Source organism: Physeter macrocephalus, chromosome 18, assembly GCF_002837175.3.
Source record: "Physeter macrocephalus isolate SW-GA chromosome 18, ASM283717v5, whole genome shotgun sequence".
Taxonomy (NCBI): Eukaryota; Metazoa; Chordata; class Mammalia; order Artiodactyla; family Physeteridae; genus Physeter; species Physeter macrocephalus.
This window is the reverse complement of record NC_041231.1, coordinates 29,953,791-29,965,708: the sequence shown is the minus strand read 5'-3', so window position 1 is coordinate 29,965,708 and position 11,918 is coordinate 29,953,791. Positions and strand designations below refer to the sequence as shown.

The 11,918-nt window shown below is 42.7% G+C and overlaps 1 protein-coding gene across 4 annotated transcripts in view; it reads right to left on the bottom strand.

Annotated features, from left to right (window-relative positions):
- PRICKLE2 (prickle planar cell polarity protein 2) overlaps positions 1-11,918 on the bottom strand; it is a 343,425-nt gene that overhangs the window by 234,156 nt on the left and 97,351 nt on the right. The gene's annotated exons all lie outside the window — the stretch shown is intronic.

Below are 11,918 nucleotides of genomic sequence, written 5' to 3'. Positions count from 1 at the left end.
TGTTTGTAGATTTTTTGATGATGGCCATTCTGACCGGTGTGAGATGATATCGCATTAGAGTTTTGATTTGCATTTCTCTAATGATTAATGATGTTGAGCATTCTTTCATGTGTTTGTTGGCAATCTGTATATCTTCTTTGGAGAAATGTCTGTTTAGGTCTTCCGCCCGTTTTTGGATCGGGTTGTTTGTTGTTTCGTTATTGAGCTGCACGAGTTGCTTATAAATTTTGGATATTAATCCTTTGTCAGTTGCTTCATTTGCAAATATTTTCTCCCATTCTGAGGGTTGTCTTTTGGTCTTGTTTATGGTATCCTTTGCTGTGCAAAAGCTTTTAAGTTTCATTAGGTCCCATTTGTTTATTTTTGTTTTTATTTCCATTTCTCTAGGAGGTATGGATAACACAGTTATGCAACCCATGTTTATTGAGCACCTGCCACTTGCTCCCATCATGGGAGCCAAGCATAGAAAATGAGCAAGATGGATGAGAAGGTCTCTCTTTGTGGAGGTTACAGTTGTGGTGAGGGAGTGGAGGAGAGTGGAGAAGACAAAAAAATAACTGAAGCAATCAAAACGATCATTTCCAGCTATGGTAAGTGCTCGGAGAACAAAAACAAAATCAACAACAAAAAAACAAACCCAACAGGGTGATAGGCTAGGTGATTTCCTTGGTGATTTACAACTCTACAAGGAGGAAGGGAAAGTGTAACGTGACTTTATCACAGAGGAGAAGTAGACAAAAAAATAGTTGGATTACGCGCTGCCTCCAACGTCCCCCAGGCCGTGGAGGTCAGCCGAGCAGCACACCACTGCCGGGCTGCCCTGCCAATACCAATCCCATGACATCACTCCACCTCCCACAGAGTATTTACCTCATCCCGAAGTGTGGAAGGTCAAACCGACGGTATTTTGCAGCCTGCCTCTGCAGGTGAAATTTAGCTTTAATTATCTAATTGCTACTCTGGCAACGGCTGCCACAGATTCATTTTAGAACTCGGCACAGGTGTGCTCTGCGGCTGATGTTCTATTTTCAAGGACGAAAGGAAGGAATTAGGGAACCTGATGTCTTCTGCTTTAAGAGGTTAAGATGAAGTTATTTTCCCCCCCAATCAACTCCTGTTATCTCATTTCAATTTTCCAGAGTGTCTTCTCATCAGAAATTAAACTGGGTTGCCAAATCCCAGAGCAACAGAAATGGAAAGGTAGTTGGGAGGGAGAGGAGAAAAAGTTTTGGAGCTTATTAAAGAAAAATGTTTGTGTCCTTGAAGTACAGGCATTATATAAAGGGGCTGTAAGTGATAATAATGAAAATGGCGGGCATGATGATGAAGATAACGATGCTGATGATAATCAAATAACAATAATAATGATGATAATAAAATAACCATAATAATGATGACGCTGCTGCTCACCCTGTCTGGCCCTTACCAAATATTCACTAATTAAAGCCACGGGATTCTACTCTGAGGTAGGTAAGCAGTCCTAGGCCTATTTTACATATTAAAAAACAGATTAAAAAAAAAAGTCTAAGCGAATTACTTAAAACAGTTACTGCATTCTTGATTCCAGCAGTTAATTCAATTTCAACAAGACACCCATTTTTTTAAAAAAACACTTGGAGGACAGATAGATATGCCGACTTTACGTGCGCCTTAATTATTTTCAAGTCAGCACTAAAGAGATGAGCCGGGGATATGTGCTTTTACAAACTTGATGTGTAATGGAAAGAAAAAAGCCAAGGCAGAGCAAGTTGACAAAGAGAATGCCATTAAGTAAATTCCAGGTCCCCCTACTACATCACGGCCCATTTCAGAAGCCAGCACGGGTTGCACCTTGTCCCTGGAAACAAAGCATGCAAAGGAACGGGGTGTAAGAGAAGCAATCCGTCAAAACTCTCAGGTACACACCTGGCCATCAGTGACCAAGCTTTGTGCTCTGATTGTTTCACGGGTAGAAGGAGGCAGCACGAGCAGACTTCAGAGTCTGAGTATTAGTTGCAATGATCAAGTCAGAAGTTCTCAATTTCCTTGCCTGTGGAACGGAGGTGGTGATGCCAATCACAGCTGCCCTATCTACCCTCAGGCTGCCACGAAGATAAAACATAATACTACAGTGGGAACTATGAAGTGACAAACAAAAGCAAGGGTATTATTATCACTATCTTCTCCCCAACTGGACTTGTAAGCTACTTGTGTATAAAGAAGACGTCATCTTATATTTCTTTGTGCCTCTTACACATACTCTTTGTACCTTTGTACCTCTACCCACGTTATTACCACATAATAATGTCAAAGGCAGAGCAGAGGCTTTGTGGGAGTTGCCAATTTTCAAAAATCTTTGTCTGTCTACAAAAGGGTTCACCTAAGGTTTTCTTCAGTCAACGCAGTTAATGCATTTGAAATATGACCTGATCGCCCCCAGAATAGAAAAACAGTATGTCAGTTCTAGAACAGAAATCATATCCCTTTTATTAAGTTCTTTGCATTTATTTTCTCATATAATCTTCCCAAGAGCTCTTCAAAACTGATATAACTAGACTCATTTTTGGATGAGGAAACTGAGACTCAGAGAGTTTAAGTAAATTATCCAATTTCACATAACTAATAAGCAGCAGAGGCAAAATTGACCTTGGATCTGTCCAATTCCAAAGCTCCTGCATTGCCAAGTCGTGCTAAGCTTGGCTGGCAGATGGATATAGCCGTGGATCTAAATGCCCACTAAACTTCAAGTAACTTCTCAACATACTTGGATATATTATGAATAACTCAGTACTGTCTACAAATATTTCTTAGGAAAGGATTCCTCTTACCAAAGAGCAATAGTCATTCTTTTGGACCAGTATTCAAAATATACATATCAATCTTATAAAACCGCTAGAAATCTTTCCCATTTACTATTCAAATTCTAGAACTTTGGGCTTCCCTGGTGGCGCAGTGGTTGAGAGTCCGCCTGCCGATGCGGGGGACACGGGTTCGTGCCCCGGTCCGGGAGGATCCCACATGCCGCGGAGCTGCTGGGTCCGTGAGCCATGGCCGCTGAGCCTGCGCGTCCGGAGCCTGTGCTCCGCAACGGGAGAGGCCCGCATACCGCACACACACACAAAAAAGTCTTGAGGTCACTGTCCTCAAGGACCTTGAAGTGCCAATCATCATGCTGGCAGCAGAGAAAACCTGACCCCTTCCCCCTTCCGAGGACCCTTCTCTTAGCAGGAGCACAACTCAAGTACAACCAGAATGTTTAGGCTGGAAGTCTCCACAGTGGATTAAGTGACAATATTAGAGTTTATCTTTAAATTGATTTTTACCTAAAATTTAGGGCATTAAACTTATAGATGTTTCATATATGGCTTGACACTGGGACCCTCACTTGATTTTGCTGTCCGATGGTCATGTGGTACACTTCCTATGTGGCATTGACAGCACTCTGAGAAAAGGCGGGGAGAGCCACAGTTTGGGACAGGTGACAGTGACGATATTGACTGCCAGATTAAATGGGTTTATGGGATGTGGATATCTGGTATTACCTGAACTAAAATTTACAAGTGACCTAAACAGATTACTACCAAAAAATCCAGAGTATAATTCTCTAATGCAAGCACAAGAAAGTGAGAAAAATGGCTGAGTTAATGCACCTCCTACCCTAGTATGGGTTCCTTTGATGTCAAAGTATAAAATAAAAACAATAACAAGGAGAACTAACCATAATCTGGTAAAAAAAAATAAAAATAAAAATGATCAAGATGGCTCTTTGAAGTATGCATTTTACATACTATGATTATGAATCTTGATTCATGTATATATCATGATTTGGAAAACAGTCTTTAGTTTATGCACAAATTTCAGTTACTCCAGTTTTGTCAAACAGAACGGGCCTCCCATCATGATTCAAATTTCAGTTTCTATAGTATATTAACTGTGAGTGATTTGCATAAAGCATAAACATCACTGCTTCAGTCCACAAACCACTATGTAAATAACAGGTGTACATTATGATCAGTGACCAGTCGTGTTACTCTTTTCAAAGTCTGCCTGTGACTCGTCACTGAGCATCTGTTATTCAGTTCATGCACAGACAGCAACGCATGTAGTTGTGTTGCCTTCTTGTCTCCCAGCGATACCTATGTGATACCAAGGAAATCTGTATATGGAGCCAGAGTAATTTAATGAAGGTGAACTTAACGACATAAAGGAAAATGGTTGTGGAAACAAAAGGATGAAGATGTATGTTCCAGAGGAAGCGACATGTGACAAAAAATAAGGAGCTCTCAGTGATATTTCATGAAACCACAAAGCATAAAATGGAAACTGATACAAACTTAGAAAGGAGTATGACAATTTGCCAGGTTCTAGAAAAGATGCTTCATCTGTATCATAAGATAAGACAAAGACAAGCACTCTTCAAACTACTCTTGATAAGTTTGCCCAAAGAAGTCAAGCATTTTAATTCTCAATGTTTCTAGTGCTTTAAGTTGCAGTGTACTAAACAAATACTAGTTTTATTAGTTTTCTTATTTCCCTATGTACTTATAACCAACAGTAAGAGAGTTTTTATTGTTTTGAAAAAAATTTTTAAAGGTCGCAGTACAACTGTAATTTTTCCCATTGCTTATTAAGATCGCTCTGCAAAGTTTCAGCTTGCATAGTTATTTTTACAGTCCCATACTGCCATGCAAAGCAAGTATTGCCTGTTTTAGCTAATCATAGGAGTATGTGTGTGTAATTTATTGGTAAGTAAATACACACAGTCTGGCAGTCTGTGATCAAACATTTTCTAGGGAGAGAGTGTGCAATTAAAAGAGTTTGGATACCTCTGGCTCAGACAGTGCTTACCGGAGAACGTGGCACAGCAAAAGGCGAATGACCACAGTAACAAGGAACTCGGTAATCCAAGTCTCACAGTGTAGTTTTCTCAGCTTACACTTGATGGAGGCCTTTTCTATTAACCTCTAGTCTGCCCCCAAGTGTCAGAGATGATCTTGAACACCTCTTACCTGGGTGTGCCCAATAGCAGGGGTCCCCAACCCCCGGGTTGTGGACCGGCACTGGTCCGCAGCCTGTTAGGAACCGGGCCCCACAGCAGGAGGTGGTCGAGCGAGTGAAGCTTCACCTGCCGCCCCCATCGCTCGCATTATTGCCTGAACCATCCCCCCTCTACCCCCCAGTCCGTGGAAAAATTGTCTTCCATGAAACCGGTCCCTGGTGCCTAAAAGATTGGGGACCACTGCCCTATAGGACCTCGACCACCCTACTCCTCAAAGGGTGGTTCTCCAAGGCATCACCCAAGAGTTTGTTAGAAATGCAGGATCTGAGACCCCACCCCAAAACTACTGAACCAAAATCTGCATTTTAATAGGATCCCCAAGGGATTCTTATACTCTTAACGTTTGAGGAGAGCTCCTCTAGACTTCACACATGAGCCCCAGAGGCAACTGAAGGGCCAGGCAGACATAGGGATTCCCTATGTCATTTATCGAAGGACTTAAGTCTATATATTACTGAAGTCTATATTTTGTTTAAGGACTTACTGCTTCCCTAGGTGACTGATATCACTCAGGAAGCAATAGCAATAATAGTAACTGCAACAACAGCAAACATTTATCAAGCACTCACTCTACGCCAGACAGTGTGATAAACCACCTATGTATCATCTCACGTGAGACTCATGTGATCTGTAAAATGGGAATAATGATACTACTCCCAACACACATACAGTAGCAGAACTGCACAGGACCTAGGTGATGGTGGAGGTAGATGAGAATTTGGAGCTACCCGTATATGTGAGCCTCAGAAGTGTGTGTGTGTGTGTGTGTGTGTGTGTGTGTGTGTGTGCGCGCGCGTGTGCGTGTGTGTGTGCGCGCGCACTTTAATTGTAGCAGGAAGAGTCAGCTGCTTATCTGGAATGCCCTCCCGCCTCCCCCTATTTTTTAGGCTCTCTCTGTACTACCTCTCTGAGTTACTGCCTACAGCCAGTAAATTGAGGACCCACTCAAATTTTGGGTGTAGTTTAAAATTCTAACTGGCTATTTTGCAGAAATTGACGCATTTCATTTGGAAATTCAAGGGATCCAGGATAGCTAAGACAACCTTGAAACAGAAGAGCAAAGTTGGAAGAGTCACATTTCCCCATTTCAAAACCTAGTATAAAGTGCAATAATCAAGATAGTCTGGAACTGACATAAGGATAAACATATAGATTAGTGGAACAGAATGGAGAGCCCAGAAATAAACACAAGTATCTACTGTCAACTGATTTTTGAAAAGGGTGCCAAGACAGTTCAGGGGGGGAAATAAGTCTTTTTAACAAACGGTTCTCAGACAACTGGATACCCACATGCAAAATAATTTGAACCCCTTCCTCACATCACACACAAAAACTAGCACAAAATGGATCACAGACCTAAATGTAAGAGCTACAACTATAAAATTCCTAGAAGGAAAACAGGAGAGTAAATCTTCATAACCTTGGGATAGGCAATGGTTTCTTAGATCTGACCCCAATCACAAGTGACAAAAGAAAAATATAGGTATCTTGGCTTTTATTACATTAAAGATGTTTGTGCTTCAAGGGATACCACCCAGAAAGTGAAAAGACGATCCACAGAATGGGAAAAAAATCTTTGCAAAGCCTGTATCTGATATGGGACTTGTATCTAGACTATAGAAAGAATCCTTAACGTTCAAGCCTAAAAATATAACTCAGTTAAAAGTGGGCAAAATATCTGAATAGACATTTCTCTAAAGAAGATACAATGACCAAGAATCACGTGAAAAGATGCTCAACATTATGAACCATCACAGAAAGAGAACTCAAAACCACAATGAAACACCACTTCACACCCACTGGGATGGTTATAATCAAAAGACAGGAAATAACAAGTATTGGTGAGGATGTGGAGAGACGGTTCCTCTCATACACTGCTGATGGGAAAGTAAAATGGTGCATACACTTTGGTACAGTTTGACCATTTCTCAAAATGTTGTTGATGGATTTACTCTCTGACCCAGAAATTCCATTCGTAGGTGCAACACCCAAGAGAAAAGAAAGCTCATGTCCACGCAAAACCCTGTACATGAATGGTTATAGCAACATTATTCACAGTAGCTAAAAAATGGAAACAACCCAAAAGTCCATCAACATTTGAAAAAAACCAAAATTTGGTATATCCACACAATGGAAGATTATTCAGCAAGAAAAAGATGTGAGGTACTGATAATTGCTATAACATAGAGGAAACTTGAAAACATTAAGCTAAATCAAAGAAGCCAGTCACAAAAGGCCATGTATTGTATGATTCCATTTATATGAAATGTCCAGAATAAGCAAATCCGTTGACAAAAACTAGATTAGGGAATACGAGGGCTGGGGGAGAAGGAGGGATGATGTTAATGGGTATGTTTTTTTTTCTCCTTCAGATGAAGGAAATGCTTTGCAATTAGACAGTGCTAATAGTTGCACAACTCTGTGAATACTCTAAGGATCACCGAACTGTACAGTTTATATAGACAAGTTGTATGGTGTGTAAATTATATTTCAATAAAGCTGCTGAACAAATTGCGGGCCTAGAGCCACTCCCACAATTTCCCCACCCTAAGGGCAGCTTTAATGATTCAGGTCAGAGGCTGAAGCTCAGCTACTCCCTTAAACCTGGCTCACGCTTACCTGTGGAATCTAAAAAAATGATACACATGAACTTATTTACAAAACAGAAACGGAGTCACAGATGTAGAAAACAAACTTATGGTTACCAGGGGGAAGGGAGGGATAAACTTGGAGGCTGGGATTGACACTACTATATATAAAATGGATAACTAATTAGGACCTACTGGTACAGCACAGGAAACTCTACTCAATACTCTTTAATGGCCTCTGTGGGAAAAGAATCTAAAAGAGAATGGATATATGCATAACTGATTCTCTGCACTGTACACCTGAAACTAACACAACACTGTTAATCAACTATACTCCAATAAAAATTAAAAAAAAAAAAAAAAAAAAGACCTGGTTCAGTCCTACTTCTATATTTGTCTGCTGTTAAAAAGAGAAACATTTTTATTCTTGAGGAATAATGAACGTGGTGATGGGTAGCCAGGCAATGAGGTCCCTCCAGGCCCAGGATTATAATGAACACAGTTGCCAACTCACAAGTCAGTCCTCCTTGGCAGTTTTCAGTCCTCTCCATGGAAGCTGCTAGGTTGGGACCCCTTTCAGAGGAAACAGGGAAGCCAGCAGGGGAACTGAGTTCAAGTCTTGGTCTCTAAATAAGAATAACAGAGCCAAGGGAAGATGTTTGGGGGGGTGTGATCATTAACGTGGTAAGAGAGTGATGCTAAAACTCTCTCCTTCTCTTTGACTAATCAGATTTTCATTTTCCTTAGGCTGACTCCATGTGTCATCCCTTTTCCAATCCATATACTAGCAGAACAGGAGACTGTATCCCCATCCAAACTTTCTACCCAGCCACATTTGAGCAGCAAAGAATTTAGAGAAGTTGGAATTAGAAAGGGGCTTATTTGTATAATTCAAAAGTCAATTAGCAGAGATATTACGGGCAATCTACATGCCGATGATGACATTCCCCCCTGCCTGAGTTAACCCAGGAGAGGAGCACTTCAGAAAAAACACTCGAAATGACGTTTCCATATACCCCTGAGGTTCCAGGGACACCAACTCACCAGGAGAAGCCAGACAGAAATCGAAATGCATGACTCAGAGCGCTCAGTTCCCATTGGTAGCTACTCATGTTGCTTCAGAGGAAAGAAGACTCTCGAATATCGAGTTTATTTAACATAAATACGTCCGTTCCCTGCGTACTTTCCAAACTTTAAATCCTGCAACTTCTTTCCAAACTTCCAGTTAAAAGGAAAAGAAAAAAAAGATTAATTGCTCCGACCCCCTAAAAAGACCAGTGCAGACTGGCAAATGTGTTCACACGCAAACACGCCCACAAAGAGCACCTTGCTCTAATTTTTTTGAGTAGTTCGTATTTCTCATCAAGAATCTGGCAAGCCCGCCTGCCGGGTCCTGTAGTCATTTCCAACCTCATAGCCTTCCCCCCTTCTCATACTTTCAGTCGGTATGTAATTTCGACCTACGTGAATCTCAAGCGCAGTGGCCAATTTGTAACCAGCCAGGGCTGGGGAGAGGGTCACTGGTATGAACCCTGGGGACATTTCTCATAAACCCTGAAATAAAGGGCTATCATTTGTTATACAATATGCTTTCCTTTTTAAAGGGATAGCTCTAACTTCCATGGCCCTTAAGAGGTAAATGTAGCAAAGACCTTAAAATGAGGCCTAAAGGAAAAAGAGGAACACCCTCTCCCTCCTCCAGCTCCAGTTGGAGTTCCGAATCAACTTCCTAATCCTGCCGTTTTGGGGCTAAGCACCCGCACCCTTCTCTATGCCCTTCCTAAGAACCAACTGCATCTCAGCCTGTTCCCTCCTGGCTCTGCCAGAAGGGAGCCTTCCTGCCTGCCTGGGACCACCCACAGACTCCTGGCTCTGTTTGGACAGGAGGACCCAACTGCAAAGAGGGAACATCTTGCCTGTTTCCAAAAGGGGGGGTGAGTCACCTTGGTTGAAGCAGTCAGATCGCAGTAATAATTACACACACCCCCCTCGACTGCCTAACGTGGCCAGAGCTTGGGTGGCACCGAGAATAGTGGTGCCCAAGCAGCAGTTGATGGGCCGATGCTTGGTTGGCCAGAACATTACTACATAGAGAGGTTTATAAACTATACAGACTTCCAAGGCCCATCCTCAGAAATTCTGATTTAGTAGGTCCTGGCATAGTAACCGAGGATCTGTACTTTTTTATGCTTCCTAGGTAGTATAGATGGATAGCCAGGTTTGAGAACCTCTGCTCTAGAGCCAGGACACTAAAGATAAGGCCTCTCCAAGAAGTGAGCTGAGGAGGAAATATGGGGAAAAGAGTGTGTTTCTTCATACCAACACCAGAGGATTCTTGCTGGCTGCCTTTTGAAAGAGGAACCACCCACATCCTGCTGTCCATGGAGTTGGTTAGAAGAAGAGGGTTTCAAAACAAAGTGAAAACTTTGGAAGTTAACAGACTTGGCTTCTGTTAGTGCCACCTCTGAGACTGACGGACACAAGGTCCGGTGCCTGTGATTTCCAGGAGCTGGGAAATCTTAGACAACAGAGCCTCAGTTTCCTCAGATGATCAGTGAGGATGGTGAGGCCAAGGATGATAAGTAATCACTAACGATTATATCGTGCGCACTTTGCACTGGCCACCGTTCTAACATTACAGATGCTAAGTCCCGGGGGAAGTTGTAGGATGTAAGACATTTCATATAACGTACTTGGCATACTGCCTTACACGTTGTTAAAGAGTGGCTACTCTTACGGTTTTCTGCCCTCATCTCACCAGAAAGATAACTGCCCTACTGTCTCTTTAAACAGGACCAAAAAAAAAAAGAAAAAAGTTCCACTTGCCTCCAGTCACAGCTTCCTGGCCAGCACCCCTCCTGCTCCCCACTCTTTCCCCTGTTTCTAATGTTCCCCCATGACATGACCGTTAGGTTCTGCAATGTAAGGCCCTTATTAAAATCAAACTACTCTCACGGAGCAAAACACTTGCCTGTTAGACATTCATACTTCACGTGTAATATACTTTTCAGACCAATTACTTAGCAGGATCCTAGAGGGAAAAACAAGTTAAGGGAGAACAGACGTCAAGCCTGTAAATGAGGTAAGATCTGCATATCCTCTCAAGTTAGGGACCTTTATCTTAGGACCACAGACACTTTAGGAAAATTATTATAATCCATGCACTTTCTCTCCAGAAAATCCTATGTGGGCATGCACACACATAAAATATTCTGCACGTTATTCCAGGGCGTTTGTTCCACAGAAGACCATGAATGGACACCCTTGGAAAATTGTGGCCTCTAAGTTAAAAATCCATCAAAGATTGGGAAACTTGTTCTGTAAAGAGCCAGAGAGTAGGTATTTTCAGCTTTGCAGGTCGCGTGGTCTCTGTCACAGTTACTCACCTCTGCCACTGTAGACGGAAAGCAGCCACAGATGGTAACTAGACAAATCTCATGACTGGGTCTCAATAAAACTTTATTTATAAAAACAGGCATTGGGGCTTCCCTGGTGGCGCAGTGGTTGCGCGTCCGCCTGCCCGTGCGGGGAGCGCGGGTTCGTGCCCCGGTCCGGGGGGATCCCGCGTGCCGCGGAGCGGCTGGGCCCGTGGGCCGTGGCCGCTGGGCCTGCGCGTCCGGAGCCTGTGCTCCGCAACGGGAGACGCCGCGGCAGGGGAGGGCCCGCATACCACAAAAAAAAAAAAAAAAAAAAAAAAAAAAAAAAACAGGCATTGAGCCAGATTTGGGTTGCAAATTGCCGACCTTTGCTTTAGAGTTCTGCTATGTGACTGAGGGTCAAAACTCACTTGGGGAACGCGTAGCTCTGGAGCCTGCTGTGGAATGCGGTTTGACAGCTGGGCATGCCTTCCACCCTGCAAGTCCCCTCAGTCCTGGCTGAACACCTTCTCAATGCATTAGTCCGTGTTTCTAGGACCACAGCAGTTCCAAGGAGGCGATGCCTATCTCTCATCCAGCTCTGGACCCCAGACCTCAAGCACCACAACCCCTGAGCTGTTGGTATTTAAAATCCCCTTCTAACATATAGATGGCCAAGAGGAGCATGAGAAGCTGCTCAACATCACTAATTATTAGAGAAATGCAAATCAAAACTACGATGAGGTATTACCTCACACCGGTTAGGGCATCATCAGAAAATCTACAAACAATAAATGCTGGAGAGGGTGTGGAGAAAAGGGAACCCTCCTGCACTCTTGGTGGGAATGCAAATTGATACAGACACTATGAAGAACAGTACGGAGGTTCCTTAAAAAACTAAAAAACAGAATTACCGTACGACCCAGCAATCCCACT